Source organism: Nasonia vitripennis (genome assembly GCF_009193385.2).
Source record: "Nasonia vitripennis strain AsymCx chromosome 3 unlocalized genomic scaffold, Nvit_psr_1.1 chr3_random0008, whole genome shotgun sequence".
Lineage (NCBI taxonomy): Eukaryota > Metazoa > Arthropoda > Insecta > Hymenoptera > Pteromalidae > Nasonia > Nasonia vitripennis.
This window is the reverse complement of record NW_022279628.1, coordinates 327,016-343,489: the sequence shown is the minus strand read 5'-3', so window position 1 is coordinate 343,489 and position 16,474 is coordinate 327,016. Positions and strand designations below refer to the sequence as shown.

Genomic DNA, 16,474 nt, shown 5'->3' with positions numbered 1-16,474 from the left:
AGCCAGACTGCGTGCTGTGGCCAGTACGAAAGCCAGTTTGGAAGTTGTCAAGGTAAAGCCTTGTTTCAAGATATTCAGAAATTTGCTTGTGCACCAGCCACTCCAGCGCCTTGGACAGGAAACAGAGTAGAGAGATCGGACGGTAGTCAGTTACAGCTGTTGGAGAGTTGACTTTATTTAGTGCTCTTACGAGCGATGATTTCCAGGCGGAGGGAAAGCGTGCCTCGCTCAGAGACAGGTTGAAAATTTGACAGAGTAAGGGAGCGAGTATTGGCAGTGCTTTAGAAACTACAACCTGTGGGATGCCATCACTTCCTCTGACCTGGGTGTTAAAGTGTGTTACTGCAGCCGACACGTCCGATTCTGTGATTTCCCTGAAGATGAAGTGTTCAGGGAGGTCCAGACTCTCCAGGGTTCGCAGATACTCCTCAACAGATGGAGCTTGAGGGTCATTTGAGATGGAGCTAAAGTGTTCGTTGAGAGCATCCGGAGAGAACCGAGCAGGTGAAGGAGTTTTAGAAGTAGTAATACCAAGATTCCCAAGCTCTCTCCAGATCTCTGCAACGTCGGTCAAGGAGGACAGGCGTGAATAGTAGTAATTCAACCTGGCCTCCTCAATCCGTTTATGAGCGTCGTCCCGCGCGATTCTATATAAGTATAGGTCCCACGGTAAAAGACTTCTGCGAAAACGTCTGTAGAGTCTGTTCCTTTCAGTTAAAAGGTCACGAAGAGCAGTGGTAAACCACGGGTGACGTTTACGTCCAGGTGTCACGGTCTTTAATGGGGCGAGATGATTTATGACGTTCGAGATGTTGGTGTTAAGAGTGGTGATGCATTCGTCAAGTGATGGCGTGGTGAAGGATGACCAGTCACATGCGCTAAGGAAGTCCCTTAGCTTCTCAGCACAGATTCCTTTGTAGTTTCTGTAAGAGTATGTAGTAGGTACGTGGCGTGGAATCTGTACGTCGAGTGTGGCCGTGATCAGGTCATGTCCGTTGATGAAAGGACTGTCAGTCTTCCAGTGTGAGAGCAGGCGATCCTGCTCATCAATCAAGCATAGGTCAAGCCAGGTGTCAGAGTCCTGTCTGTGATGGGTTGCACCATATGGTACAGAAATAAGGGAGTTCTCATCAATGAAAGCCCTGATGAAATTTGCGTCTTCAGATGAGGAAAGCTGATCAGCATTGAAATCTCCCATGATGACCTTTGTGGAGTAGTTGTGCATATGCATTGTTAGTTGTTCGATGAAGTTAGATCCCTGGATAAAGGGCGAGTGAGGAGGGCGATACACAACTCCCACGAAGATGGGCGATATTCCCTTAGATGTGATTTCACAAAAAAGATACTCTGGCTTACCCGGCTTGCCCGACCATTCGCCGTCAGATGACGAGATAACGCTAGCAGTCAGTGAATGATGAATGTAGAGGGCCACACCTCCACCGTTCCTGTTTCTGTCCCGTCTGTACAAAGTGTAATCATCCAGTGAAGGGATGGATAGTATCTTGTCACTCAGCCAGGTCTCAGTTACAGCCACTACGTGAAAGGGGGGACGAGTGGACAAGAAGAACCTGATCATCTCAATGTGACCCGTAAGGGAGTTCGCATTGAAATGACAGACCCTAAGACCCTCAGACAGAGACACCTTGGAGGCAGATGTCGATGAGATGAATGATTTAGATGGTGGTTTTGGCGGGATGATAGGTGTGTGTCTTAGTGTGTGATGTCCATGCTGGCTGTTGGCGGCGTTCGGGCCAAAAAAGCCTCAAGTTCACTATCGGTGGAGATGATAGTGGCCCGCTCACTGTCCTCGCCAGAACGGATGTAAATTCTCCCATCCCTCACGAAGGAACGGCAACCTTTTCTCCTCTTCGCCTCAAGCCTGGTCTTGATGCGCAACTTATGGGTGTCTGGAGGAAGCAGCTCGTTAATGTTGAAGTCCCTGGTGATCTGGGTAGAGAGCTTTCGCTTCCTCCAGTAGTGCATCATCGAGTTCGCTGGTATGAAGTTTACGCTTCCTGGCTTTGGCCACTATGATGGAGCGGGCCAGCGCACTGGAGGAGAGAGTGACAGCTAGGGGTGGAAATCTACTGTCACCTTGGGCGTTGATGGTGTTAGCGTCGAGTCTCCCCATGGTTCTGACGGTTGCAACATCCCGCCTTAGTACCGTGGGGTCCAGTGCAGCCAAGACGATAAAGGCCAGGAGATGCAGTGACGTCTCCTGGGAGTAGGCTAGGCCGGAGATCACCACCACATTATTCGCAGAGCGCTCCTGCTTCCTCTTAACCTCAGCCAGTTCACTGCGGAGGTTGTTGATCTCCTCGGAGGCAGGAGCACTGCTGATGTTGTGCTGCTCTGCGGGACTCCTTGACGACAGCTCTTGATATTGAGCCTGCAGCTCGGAGATGGAGGACTCGATATTGGTTAGTCGAGTCTTGAGAGCAGGCAAGCCGTCAAGGGCTTTGAGGCAGCTTTCAAGAGGGCCAAGCCTACTCTCGATTCTTGAGACCCTTTCAGACATTGTGTTTTGTGCCTGAAGGGCCTCATTCTGAATCTTCCTAATGTCATCCAGCGCCGCGAATATGTCCTTAAGGGACGTTTCGATGAACGAAACCTGTGTTCTTGCAGGCGACTGGGTTCTGGAGCCCGCAAGAGAAGGAGGTGCCGAGTTGTTCTGTTTGTGCGCGCCCGTTCCATGCGTGCCCTTGGCTGACCTATTTGCTGCTGCTGCCGCTGCTGTTGTTTGAGCTCTCGTCTGCGTGGTTTTTTGGGTGCTAATCGAGAGAGGTGAGAATTGACCGACCAGTGATTGATGATGTTGGTGGTGGTGTTCCGTGTACCCGACAGGTGGCTCCACGTGGATCGCTTTGAGAAGAAATAGACGCCGTGCAGCAAGGAGAAAAGCCGTGCGAGTTTGCAGGTTAGGTTACAGCAGGTGATGTTGGAGCAAGAAATTAGCGTTGAAAGAAGTTGCAGCCTCCAGTGATTATTATCTCACGATGAAGGTTGCAGAAAGGCGCATGCAACAAACTACAAAACAATAGACCCGAAGGCAGCGTGCGGCAGTAATAGATCTTAGAAAAGTAAGCAGAGCAAAGCAGACTGTTGTACTCACGTGCGACAGAGCGGAGAGAGAGAGAGAGAGAGAGAGAGAGAGAGAGAGAGAGAGAGCCTGAAGCGAGAAAGTAAACGTGGCTACGCTGCCGAACGATCGCTGCCGCAGTTTGCTGCCCACACCCATACCTATAAAAAATAAAATTCAAGGTGCCAGGCCCTAATGCGTAGAGCAGACACGTGCGAAGCTAGCTTGCCTCCCCTATCCATGTCAGTGCTCTGGTATGGACGTAGCAGTCTGGTCGTGCGCGAGCCAATTAGTCTAGAGCTATCGCCTAATACGAAGTCGTCATGAGACACTGCTCCTCATTCTAAGCTACGTAGACATCTGTTGCAGTTTCCGCATCGAGAATCTTCTCCTGCCAAGTGCAGCAGCGCACAGGCACACGGAGAGCCCCTTTAATTTACTCAAAGCAGACATTTGTTCGCTCGTGCATATGAGAGATATTCCTATAAACTTGCTGCTTCCAGCTTTGCGACGATCTATCGCAGGTTAAGCCGTACAGAAACGCAACGTGTTTCCATGGCAGCTGGGAACTGCTTAGTTTTATTGCTGAAATTTGTTGAGAAGATGCAACGTGTTTTGTCCGATTTCTCTATTTACTATCCACTCCTTGTCCGTAGCTCTCCTTTTGAGCTGACGGCGATTGATTCGCGAAAACTGTTATAAATTATTCAATTTGTATTTTCTGATTTATGTGTAGCTTAATATGACTTTGTGCAACAAGTTGGACGAGTTAAAGAAAAAAAGACATGTATGAGCGAATCGCGGTGAAGAGTAAGTAGAACAGCTAGAATGGCCAAGTTCCTGCTTCAGTGGGTGAAGTGATCAACAAAAAATCGATTACGAATTTTTATGCGATTCCGAGGTCAGAAATGCTTTTGCAGCTCCCATTAGGCCGAATCGTTCGATATCACACAAATAGTGGAGACGAATAGGCGTATTAGGGTGAAGAAAAAGTGCAAACAGTGAAAATGGCCAAGCTTCCGTTGAAGTGGGCGGAATGATCGGAGTAAAGTCGATAAGGAATTTTGAGGCCATCTGTAAAAAATTCATTTAATTTCCATTTCATAATATCGTAATTGTATTTTGATCTCAGCGCTCGCGTCAGTTAAAAGGGTAACTCCTCTATCCACGGCGTGACCGTTCCCTATTTTTTCTGTACACGGCAGTTTCCATCTGACTCCCGACGAGTAAGCATCGCTTGTGGAAATAAAGATGTCTAACCATATTTTTATGTTCTTGGTTTATTAATTCCACGTCTTCCGACATTTTGATCCAAAACGCAACATTCTGGCGACCGTGTGACAGGACTCTTTTGTGATAGTTGCTTGGATATACGAGGCTGCGCAAAAAGGGATAGAAAAACGCAAGAATCATAGAGAAGCTCAAAAAATTGAGCTGCTCAAAGAAAAGCATTTACGAAAACCCTCACAAGCTTCGATGCTGAAACAGAGAAACAAGATTCAGACAAAGCAGTTGTTCAAGCCACGTTTACTCTATTAAAAGAGAAGCTGAAGGAGTTAGACAAAACTCAAACAAAGATAATCTCAGCGCTCCTAGATGCCAACAAAGAAGAAGCTGACAGCATGCAAGAAATGGAGGGCGCTGATCGACTACGAATCTAAACTCATGTTAGCAAGATTTACCTTCCATCGACTCATGCAAGACACGCCACCGATTGATGCAGAAAATGGCGGACGGTCGTCCACAACGGTCGACGATTTCCGAAACTACAAGCTTCCGAAAATTGAACTGAGAAAGTTTGACGGCGATCCAAAGGAGTGGTTAAAGTTTGGGAGCACATTTCGTAAGATTCACGAAGACACGATTATGGCCAAGAAGGACAAAGTTCAATACCACACTCAAGCAAAGGGAGAACTTGTCAGCGTTTACGACAAGTTGGAGACGCATCTGCAGGTGCTCGAATCGTTAGGCGTCACGACGGCTATGTGCGCCGCCATGTTGTTCCCACTTGTTGAGTCCTCACTGCCGAAACAAATATTGCGCACATGGCAGAGGCAAAATAAAAGCGCATCAGATGCTAGTGCTCGACTAAAAAAACTCATGACCTTCTTAGAAAACGAGGTCCAAAACGAAGAAAGAATTTCGATGGATAAGTGCGGTTTTTACCTCCATACGCCGCAAAAGTCGATAACAGCGGTCAGTAAGGTAGCTCATAAGAAAAAATCTAGTACGAGTAATAACACGAGTGTCGCCACTGCAGCTGGACTTCTTACAGCAAACGACGCGCCTCGAGAGGCATGCATTTTCTGTTAAGAGAACCACGGAAGCGCGACTTGTGAAAAAGCAAAGCAAATGTCGCTTAGTGCGAGACAAGCTATAGCGAAGGAGAAGAGAGCTTGCTTTTATTGTCTGAGGCAAAACCATAGCTGTCAGAAGTGCAAATCGAGGGAAAAATGCCCATGGTGTAGTCGTCGGCACGTACTACTGATGTGTAGAGATGTTGCGAAAGCGGAGTCAGCTATTGAGAAAACGGATAACTTGAGTAAGAAGGTTGAAAACCTCACCGTTTCTAACTGTAACAACGCCTCTTTCGACACAGATGTATACTTGCAAACACTCCGAATAAAATTAAAAGGCATAAAGATCAGTCTAACCATATTTTAGTGTTCTTAGTTTATTTTCTTGCACGTCTCCCGACATTGTGATCCAAAACGCAACACCATCGTATCTGTTGCAAGGGGACAACGTGCGTTTATCTCCTCTTATGTATTTTGCTGAATTAATCTTGAACGACTGTTTATGTGTAAAAATAATATAACATCTATTCAACAAAAACGTATAAATTTAGTTTAAAACTAGCAAAAAACGCTCGCTTCGCTCGCGATTTACAGATTAATTGCGATCTTGATATTGAATTATTTGACGTGTCAAATGTGTCAAATTGTACTCATGGTGTTTTTATGACGTAATACATAAAAAGAAAATTTTAGTTGTTCACCAATAAACGAAATAAAACGGTCATAGCAAGTTACGTAATAAATATCTTGAGAGTTTTTCTAATTAATCAGTATATAACTTAACTTTACGTTATGTAAGCCCTTTATTAACAAAAAAAATGTTGTTGCTTCATTATGATTAAATATAATAGACTGGACTTTGGTTGATTAATCTCAATTCTTTTTTATCTGTTATTTCGTTGCAGAACATATCAAACTCGCCTACCCTTTTACTTTTTTAAAAGTTAATTTTTTGAGATTTTAGTCCTTTTTAGTAATTTTTGTTAGTATTTCATATTTTTCCTAAAAATAAAATATAAGCATCTTTAGCACCTTTCAACCATGGATTTTTTGTAACATTTTTAACACTATGAAATGAAATCACAGATCGTTCTGATACACTACCCTCGAATGATTTCTACACCTAGACACTAAAACCAAGTGCGAACTACCTAGACCTCGCCATCGGCCACCCTGTACACTCAGACGCTGTCCTCGTATGATGTATGTATCTCGAAAAAAAAAACACGGAGAGCACCACCTAAACTTTGTCATCGGCTACCCTGTACACCTAGACGACGTCCTCGTATGACTCATTTACCTAGACACCAAATACCACGGAGCGAACCAACTAGACCTTGTCATCAGCCGCCCTGTACACCTAGACGCCGTTTTCGTGTGATATATTTATCTAGACATTTGTTCAGTTCGTTTTATTCGTTCAAGTAGTGTAGGTGTAAATTTAGGCTTTTTGAATTTCGCGCCGCTGCTCGCTCTCCGTTGTGACGTTCAGAGCGCGCGCGCATGCGTCGAGTTGCGCGCCGCCGGCCCCGTTTGCGAGCGCGCGAAGGGCCCGCGCGCGCGGATTCCTGTTCGGACTGCCTAGCGCTTCGCACGTTTGGCTTCCTTACGCTTTTCGATTTTTTTTTGTCTTCTGACGGTGAGCCAGTGACTTGTTCTTCTCAGAGCTATCACTGTTCACCTCGTTCTGCGCCGTGTTGGTAGTGTTTAGCGGAAAATTCGCGATCGCGTCGTTCGCGTGTGTGTATTTGTGCGAGTGTGTGAGTGTGCCTCGAGGCGATAGTCTTAAGGTTTGTTGGCGAAGGTGTCCACGTGTTTTACGTGACTCCTTCGGGGCGAGCGAACAGCGGCAACACCCCTTGTTGCCCTCGTGCCAAGCGTCTGGCTCCCCGAGACGTCGGGGCGCGCTTGGTGCACGGTTGCGGACCATCCTTTCGCTCCCCAGGCCCGGCTTCCAGACCTCCAGGCCAGGACGGAAGCAGCGGCGGACTACAACGAGGCCTGCTCAACGCCCTCTTCAGCGGCGGTTTTTGCGTTCGTCTTTGCGGTAAGAGAGCTCTCTCTGCGTGCGGAAAAGGTACCTCGCGTCTTTGCGTTTGCGTGCGTTCTTTCACTTGAGTTTTTTCTCTTTTAGAGTCACTGTTCTCTTTCTTTTATTTGTATAGTTTCCCTTTCCTTATTTTCAATAAAGCTTACACTTGCTGAAGCTTTTCCCTCTAAACCGTGAGGGTTTTTACGCCAAAGCAAGTGCTTTTTGTGTACCGCGAAATCGTGTGTGTTAATTAAAAAGAACCCTTCACTCACTCAACCCTTTCCTTTTGTTGGAACTCACTCTGAGTTCTTTCACTCGTTCCAAGATTAATATTCAACATTAAAAATCACGAAGGCACCACCTAGACTAAATCATCGGACACCCTGCACACTTAGACAACGCCCTCGAATTATTTTTACACCTAGACACAAAATACCACGGAGCGCACCACCTAGACTTCGTCATCGGCCACCCCCTACACCTAGAAACCGCCTTCGAATTATTTCTACACCTAGACACTAAAAACTACATGTGAGCGAGCATGCAGTAAACCGATAAGAAAGCAATATCTATCTGTGTATAGCTGTGCGGCCAACTTCATGGTCCTAACACTTGTTGCGGCTAACTTAACGGTCCTAACATTATTTCATTTGATTTAAGCATTCTCTGAATGACACTCGTGTATTATATCAAAGGTAGTTTTTATCACTATTTTTGTTGAAAATCATAGTTAGGCATAATAAAACATAATATAAGTCATAATATATAAAAGACAAGGAAGAAATGCATTTATTTCTTTGTAATGAAAAATGCGAACCTCAACATAAAAGGAAATAGTAGCGCGGCCACCGCGGCTTCGTCTGCTTCTCAAACTCGCCTTCGCGGTGCTACCGCGCTACTTGATAATAGAATCTAATTAACGAAACCGTTAAAAACTGTTGAAATCTGGTACCATCCGCAGTAAACTAAAAAAAAAAAAAATAAAAATAAAACTAATAATACCTGTAAATAACTGCTGACTTTGTCTGAATTCCGACATTCTTCAGCTAAACATTGCTGTTTTGTTCAGTTATCTTATGTTTTAGTCTGAAATATTCAGATGGAAACTGAAGATTTCAGACTAAGGATCAATATAAGTATGGAAAATTATGTAATTTTATATAAAATCATATTTTATATCCTCATATAAAGATAAATTCATTTTATTATTATTTTATTGAATACTTATCTAAATTATTAAATAAGACTGTATTTAAAATATATTACGATATAGTGTGCGTAAAATGCACTATTACGCACGCTCCGCGTTTAAGCATATTTCCCGCCCCCTGTATTAGGAAATAAGGTTCGATACACATGCAAAAAGCTAATTTTCAAAATTTAATAAATAGATAAAATTATTTGTGAATATTAGAATGACACTTTGTTGATTGCTGAATGAATGCAGAATACTTCAATGCATCTATTTTTGGATACGGTTTTACTATTTAAAAAATAATTTTCAACTATAACAAACTTTAGAGTATTTTAGAAGTAAACTTAAAAGAGCAGTATACCTAGTAGTAGATATCTCATTGAGATTAATCAATAGAAATTACTATAGACAATTAATGAAAACGTTAAAATATTGAAAATTCACATCAGCTTTGGGGTGTGCAGTAAATTTGTATAAAATGTATTTAAATATTATAGTAAACATATGTAATACATTAATGAAAGTATATAATTGATGGTAATGTTTATTTAAAACATCTATTCTATTATAAGTTACGGTTTATAAAAAAAATTTATATTGTTCAATATTAATTTATCTTTCTCTACTGATAAACTCATGTAAATGCTCTTTATATAAAGAAAATAATTACATAACGATTTTTGTCATTTCATATTCACAAACACATAGCTTTGAAAAAAGGATCATATCTGCAGAAATAATTCTTCGCAGCATCCCTTCCATCAGGATCAAATCGGCAGATTACATCTTGTGATATACATGAATGCATTTTAGCATTAGTCATTTTATATTCACAAACAGATAGCTTTGAAAAAGAGATCATATCTACACAAAAAATTATTTGCAGCATTCTTTTGATCTCGACCAAAACTGCAGATTACATTTTGTGATATACATAAATGCATTCAGAATTAGTCATCTGATATCCACAAACAGATAGCTTTGAAAGAGAGATCATATCTGCACAAAAAATTATTCGCAGCATTCTTTTGATCTCGACCAAAACTGCAGATTACATTTTGTGATATGCATGAAACCATACGGCATTCTTCATTTCATATTCACAAACACATATTTTTAAAAGAAAGATCATATCAGCGAAATACAATTATTTGCAGCATTCCTGTTTTATTGACCAAAACCGCCGATTTCATCTTCTGAGATACATGTGCGTCATTTCATATTCACAAACACATAGCTTTAAAAAAAAGGAGTATATCTGCACAAATAATTATTTGCAGCATCCCATTTATCTCGACTAAAATTGCAGATTTTATCTTGTGATATGCATGTGCGTCATTTCATATTCACAAACACATAGAATTAAAATATCATAATACATGTCAAAAATTGAAATTTGATACATTTGACAATTTTTTTTTCGGTAACCTGAATGATTTACGTTCAGAGAAAATTTCTACCGTAAAATAGATTTAATTTTTTTCTTTTAACGAGTTTTGGAGGGTTTTTACAAAATTGACCAAATATAAAATTTTAATATAGTGTAGATGATGTATTACAAAATATGTGAAGATTATAAGTATTAATTGTGTTTGTGCGTGAAGCACGGAGTAAGCTGCTAGTGTGTCTTTACTTCGTTGGTGTCAAGTCAGATCTGTTCTCGTCTGCTGTCAAGTCAGATCTGTTCTCGTCAACTGTCAATCGGTAATGAGTGGCGATCGTTGGACATTGAAGTGTCATGAAGGGTCAGTTTGCGGTGATCCTGGAGGGAATTTGAGAAAGCTGATTGGTTGGGAAAAGGAGAATGCCGATTGGATGGGAGGAAAGTCCGTTGGGTTTATATTTGTCGTGGAAAAGTGTGGATCTTGAGCGCACGTGTGAGGGCTGCACTGCCAGTCTAGCGCGGGCCATTGACCGATGCAAAAAATTGTCCCTGTCATAAATCGGTGGCCGCTCGATAGACGCGTGGTAATGTCAGTTTCATCGGATTAATACAAAATATGATCGTATAAAAAACTGTGGGTGTCTGAGATTTCGTCTCAGGAAGTCAATAAAAAAATTTGCATTAGTCACGTAGGAGCGTGAATTTGTCCGTCAGAAATGTGTATCGCGTGTTCTAATTTTTTGTGTAGCTTGTTTTGATTATTTTTATATTATTTTATCATAAATTGCGTTGTGACGCAACAATATCTGCTACAGACACGTTTAGAAGAAGTCGTACTAAGTCAGACAATAATTTCAAAAATTATTGTCGCATATACGTACGTACGTACGCACATACATACTTATTTCTTACTTAAAACAGACAAATATAATTTTTTTATACACTAATAGTACAAGTTTAGATGTATAAAAATACTAAATGAAAATTTTCGGATGTTGTCCAGATCACATGATGCTGAGGATAATCATGATAAGGACTATTCAAACGATATGATATACATACTTTTTTTTGGTAAATTTGATGTATATCTGATGCTCTTTTTCGTGAATGATACCTTGTCGATCAGAGTGTCAACCTGGAGATCGTCTACAAAAGATTCAATTTTATATCAGCACATTTGATTTATATACGATGCTCTTCCTCGTAGACGATGTCGCGTCGACCTAAGGGTCATCCTAACGCTTGGACATTGTCTACAGGAAGTCAGGACTATTTTTCGGTATATTTCATGTTTGAGTGGTGCTCTTGCTTGTAGATGATGTCGCGTTGACCTAAGGATCATCCAGACACCTAGACATCATCTACAAGAATTCGAAAGTATTTTTTGGTTTACTTTATGTTTCAGCGGTACTCTTCTTTGTTGACGATGTCACGTCGACCTGGGGGTCATCCTGACACCTGGACATCGTCTATAGGAAGTTAGAAGTATTTTTCAGTATATTTAATGGCTTAAAATGTTCGTATACACGTATATTTTTGGAATCAGATGGGCCTTTTTGGAAATTTATGATGCTTGACCCAATATGGCCCCTAGAAGTGGCACAATCTGACTCAACTTTTAACACTTTTTCGCTGCAAATCTCTATTTTGGTCAAGATTGGCTTGAAAATGCATACTCGGGGGTTTCTGGGGTCGCTGAACACGAATCCACCCTCAGATTTTCGAAATCCAAGATGGCGGTCCCGGTATGGGTTACGTGACTGCCAATTTACTCGAATCTGGCCAAAACGACTAGGAACCGCTTGTTCGTGGATACTCGAGGATTTTCGTGGTCGCTGAAATAGATGCCAGCATTAGATTAACAAAATAAACATATAATATTTTACATGCATTATTGCAAATGTAAAACGTTAGGCAAAATTTTACGCAATATTTTTTTTAATACATATACAGGGTGGGCCATTTTAATCAAACCAGTCTAATAACTCCTAAATTAAGCCATGAACAGAAAAATTGTACAGATGAAAGTTGTCCAGGATCAAGGGGGACATCTTTTTGTGCAATTAATTTTGACCTTGAACTCAAATTTCAAGGTCATTTGAAGGTCAATTTTTTTTAAATAGGAACCCCTATTTTTGATAGCTGATTCGGAAAGAACAGGAAATTTTACGTCCGAAATGTCCGAAAGTCAACATCCTCTAAAAGCTCTGGCAGTCGATCTCTGAGCAATGCCAAATAGCTATTCTGGTTAACATTTTGACCGAAAAAATATGGCCCAATCAGGTAACCATTAATGATGCCACACCACACCATTAAACTCCATCGGTTTTGATGGTCAATAGCCCTGTACCAGTGGGGATTTACAGGTGACCAGTAGTGACTATTGTGCCTATTTAATTGACCATCACTACGAAATATAGCCTCGTCAGAAAACATAACAAATCTGAAAAAATCTGGATCATTTTGTAAAACTCCTAAAGCCCACTGGCAAAAGTTAATACGCATTAGAAAATGGCGTGGCCTCAGCTCATGAACTAATCTTATGTGGTAATCGTGATAGTGGAGATTATTGAGAATTCTCAATGCTGTTCTTCGTGGTATACCGATTTCTCTTTCAATTTGTCGACTACTAATTTGTGGATTGAGATGAACAGCTGCTAAGGCGGCTATAACATTAGGATCATTTTCGTTGTATTCGCGGTGTCTACGTTGACGACGAAGATGTCCATCACGAGCTCTTCGAAGTAATCTGAGTAATGTGTCGTGAGTAGGACGCCTTCTTAGAGGAAATCGTTCAGCGTAGATTCGCACCGCGGCTCTGGCATTGTTTTGGGTTTCGCCTAAGATCATTATCATCTCAACAATTTCATTGGATTGATAATCGCCCATGTTGAAAATTTTGTTTATAATAAGAAAAACTATTTTATTTACATTCACTCTTTATTGAAATTGAAACTAAACCAAAATAAGAAAGTGACAACAAAAAAAGGAGAAATTTTCAAACTGTATAATTTTTAAATCAAATTTGTAACTTCTTATTTTCTTACGTTAAGACATTGTGATTTAAATTGAAGACAGCGTGAGAACAATCGTTACAATTCATATTAGATTAAAGAAATTCAACTTTAAAAAAAACATCTAAACTGGAAATGATGCACTTTGGCAAATACAATTATTAAAATTTTTTTTTAATATTACAAAAGCAAAATGATGTTTAATATTTTATCTTAAATAATGTATTTTTTAACATCCTACCTTTATTGTTTAACCATTTTTTACGCTTTTGAAACGTTAAACTTTTACTTGACTCTGCTTCGACCGTTAATGAATTGACAACATTGATTTTTAACGTTCCATTTCCCACTCCCATTAAGAACTCAGATATTTAAAATTATCATGTTTACTTCAAAATTTACTTTTGACCACTAAAAATTTATTAACGAATGTTAAACAAGCATCCTAGTGAGAGGCAAGGGGACTCACAGTAAACAAGCACCCCAGTGAGAGGCAAGGGGACTCATGTTAAAAAAGCACCCCAAAGGGAACATAATCCTAATACGTCCACGTCGTTGTTCCTGGGTAGCGCTGAAATTAGGGAATTATTTTGTTTTCAAGGTAAATATTTTCATGGTCATTGTCACATTGGGTTTGAATATTCATCATAAAAGTACATTAACTACGATTTGTTTCGGACGTAAAATTTCCTGTTCTTTCCGAATCTGCTATCAAAAATAGGGGTTCCTATTAAAAAAAAAATTGACCTTCAAATGACCTTGAAATTTGAGTTCAAGGTCAAAACTAATTGAACAAAAAGATGTCCCCCTTGATCCTGGACAACTTTCATCTGAACAATTTTTCTGTTCATGGCTTAATTTAGGAGTTATTAGACTGGTTTGATTAAAATGGCCCACCCTGTATATAATGATTATTATGTAAAATTTTCTTATTTCTTTCGATAATATTCTATGTAAATTTTTATGTGAACACTGGGTATATATTTTTTAATTTCATTAATTTTTAGATATTCAACAGATTTTGACTTTGTATATAATACTTATATAATTTATTATTACTTAAAATAATTATTCTAGCAAGTGGAAGCTTTTCTTTGCTATATTTAATTATGTCAAGTTTCGATATTATTTGTATAGTGTATTGTGTATATCGTCGCTCCCTACGAAGAGTAGCACTGTTTTTTATAGCGAAAAGTAGCATAATTTAGATTTGCACAATTCATATTCTTTTTATAAGAAAAGATTCGTTCGTGCGGTGAGGCCGATGACGAGGTATAGGTGGTGCTCTCCGTAATTTTTTATGTCTAGGTAAATACATTACTCGAGGGCGGTGTTTAAGTGTACGGGGTGGCCGATGACGAGGTCTAGGTGGTGAGCTTCGTGGTTTTTTTATGTCTAGGTGTAGAAATAATTCGAGGGCGGTGTCTAGGTGTACAGGGTGGCCGATGACAAGCTCTAGGTGGTGCACTCCGTGGATTTTGGTGTCTAGATGTAGAAATCATTTGAGGGTAGTGTATCAAAGCGATCAGTGATTTCATTTCATAGTGATAAAAATGTTACAAAAAAAGCCATGGTTGAAAGGTGCTAAAGATGCTTATATTTTATTTTCAAGAGAAATATGAAATACTCAAAAGAAATTACTAAAAAGGACTGAAATCTCTTAAAAAAAATTAACTTTTAAAAAAGTAAAAGGTTAGGCGAGTTTGATATGTTCTGCAACGAAATAACAGATAAAAAAGAATTGAGATTAATCAACCAAAGTCCAGTCTATTATATTTAATCATATGCATAAAATTTGCATAAAATAACTGCAAAAATTTATATCAAATGTGGCGTATAAAGAAGTCGGCATGTTGTAGACGTAAATGCGCTTCATGAACTTTAAGGATTGGAGCTGCGCAACGAAACTTTTGTAAAAATAGAGGAATTAGTAGGCAGTATGTATAGATATGAGACACAAAAAAAGCAATAATGCACTACATTGCACACTTGTCGAATAAGGCAACATTATTGAATATGATTGAATTTGAGCCCAAAATTCTGGATGGACCTTAACTGATAGCAAATATGACTGTGTGGTTTGAAGGGCCACAGTTACCTCAATTAGTAAAATATCTCATTTTGGATAATCAGGATTCGAAAGGTATTTTTCGATTTATGGCTTTTAATGGTATATATCATTTATTTAGTTTATTTAAATATTTATTATTTTCAGTTGATGACGAGAGTCAAGTATGAAAGCGATGATCCAGAAATTGAAGAAAATGTACAATATACAGATTCCGAAACCGAATAATTGTTTTAAAACTAGCAAAATCCAGGCGCGCTTTGCGCGCTCATTTTTACTGAACGCGGTCTCTTTATTATAATATTTAAAAAGTATTCAAAACTCTAACAAATACTTTACAATTGAGTATGCATCTGTATTTGATTGATGTTCTTTCTTAAAAAGATAAGTAGTATTATTTGAAGCAAAGCAGATTATGAAACATTCTAGTTTTTGAGGTTGGAAAATATTAGTATTTCGTAAAAATAATCAGCTGAATAATAGACACAAATTCAAATATTAAACTTCCATCATACTAAAACATTTTAAATTTTTGCTTAGGTGCTGTCTTGGCCTAAAAAATCAAAAGGGAAGAGAGTGATTACATTCGCTAATCGAACTATGACTTCGACCGAGTAAAACCAAACAGCTAATCAATGCGATTACTTAGCGGTACTATAGGTCATACACAAGTTTCGCCCGTTTTTCTACTACTTCTATGTAATCACTGACTACAGCAGTCTCAAGTGGCTTTGCAAATTACGCAACCAACTAATTAGCCCAACATTTTTTGAAAACTAGACACAAAAATGTTAATAATACATTTTTGCTTCCTTCCTAAGAAAGCCTTATAATAGTAATTTTTGGAGTTTGTGTGTTCGTTTGTATACACCTGTATCTCAGCTTCTTCTCAGTGGATTTTAATTCAACAAGTCGCATTTTCTTTGTTTTTCCTACAATATAATGGGAAAACAGTATGTTTCTTAATTTTGTGAAGGCGTTTTTTTATAACGTTTTTTATTCAGGGATTTCAGTTTTATCTAAAAAAACCGCTGCCAATTCTTTGGCATGTAGCTTCCTCCAACAAAATTTATAGTTCCAATAGATACAATATTGTTTAAATATACAGTATATTTAAAATACTTTCAATCTTAATTATTTTACTGAAGGAGCACCCGACACAATATCAAATCGTATAAATTTCATGAAAAAATTTAAACCTCAATATTTTAAATACCATAGGGTACTCATAACCTCATAAAATCATGAATTTTCCCTAAACATTCTGAACTTTCGTTAGCGAGAGAAGGATTAACGAAAATAGTAATTTTCAGTTATACAGGGTATACAGGGCGAGAGACAAAGAATTTAAATCCTAATATCTTTTAAACTAAATGGTTTCATCAGCTGTAAAAAGAACCTAGCC

The 16,474-nt window shown here is 39.4% G+C and overlaps 1 protein-coding gene across 13 annotated transcripts in view; it reads right to left on the bottom strand.

The window, feature by feature from the left end:
- The window catches only part of Rbm39 (RNA binding motif protein 39), a 243,187-nt gene that overhangs the window by 206,084 nt on the left and 20,629 nt on the right, over nt 1-16,474 (bottom strand). The window contains exon 1 of one of the 13 annotated variants that reach the window (XM_032601833.1): nt 11,050-11,822. The gene's annotated coding sequence lies outside the window, so the exon portion shown is untranslated. 13 annotated transcript variants of the gene reach the window in all.